This window comes from Aulonocara stuartgranti (genome assembly GCF_965226115.1).
Source record: "Aulonocara stuartgranti genome assembly, chromosome: 1".
Classification (NCBI taxonomy): domain Eukaryota; kingdom Metazoa; phylum Chordata; class Actinopteri; order Cichliformes; family Cichlidae; genus Aulonocara; species Aulonocara stuartgranti.
This window is the reverse complement of record NC_138939.1, coordinates 42,241,527-42,242,685: the sequence shown is the minus strand read 5'-3', so window position 1 is coordinate 42,242,685 and position 1,159 is coordinate 42,241,527.

Below are 1,159 nucleotides of genomic sequence, written 5' to 3'. Positions count from 1 at the left end.
CGCCCTTCTGTTGTAGCGTTGCGTTCAAGTTCCTTGGGGAAAAGGATAGTTGGAACATAAGCCTGAAGTTAGGTTTGCGAATGGGAGCAGAATGGAAAAGCCATGCTGAAAGTCTGTGTCAGGGGCTATATTCATAGTCTGGTATGTGAACGAATAAAGCTACAGTTATATACGACAGTTTTTTCGACAGGAAAGAGGATGAACCGTGCCACACTTCCTCAGACACACTTCAGTAGAATTTAGTCCCCGGAACTGTCGGGAATTTGACTTTAAGACACAGACTGATAACATACAGTACACCAGCTTAGCTTCACGGGTACGAAAACTGCCTAGTAATAGTAATCAGAATCGAGTACTAACATGTTACAGTGTAGAGTATACATGACTACACTGTTTTTCAGGAAGTTAGTTGCTTTTCTTTCATTTTAACATGCACCACTGGGATTTTACTTTGGTGTGGTACAAACCAGAGTAGCTGGCCAGGGAGTCACTGAGGTCATTTAGGAAAGTGTTTCTCTCCAGCCACTCTTCTAATTAAGTTACCTCAACTTTATGAAGCCCGGGGAGCTTGCTACTGACAGAGAAAAGTTGTAGCTTGTCATACACAAAAGTAAATAATAAAACGAAACCGAAAAGACCCCTTTTCAGTGTTATACATAAAATTACATATTATAACCCAGTGATGGTTAGGGAAGAGTATCATTTCTTTATAATGTGAAACACACTGATGAAATTGCACTTCTTTATATTAACATATGCCAAAAGGATTAGATGTTACTTAAGATGATATGAGTGCAAAAAGTGAAAGAGTAACAGTCTCCTAATAGAAGAGCATGTTGACAAAATGCTGCTGATGTTGGAATCAAAGGACAAAACGAAGACCCCCCTGTTTAAACACACAAGGACTTCTTTAATCTCTTTTAGCATACTGGTGTTAATCAAGTCTATTTGGCCTTGGGGAAAAAGGTGTAGTGACTCCCGACCAGCAAAGTCCAGGAACAACATCAGAGATCTCTGTCCAGAAGAGCACAGTCCTCCTCAAGTTCCCAAGGGCCAAGCTTGAAGGATAAAGAAAGCTCGCATGGTGAGGGGGGGTTAAATATAGATAGACTTATATGTCTATCTTAATGCAACTGTTACTGATATTATTCCATTTCAA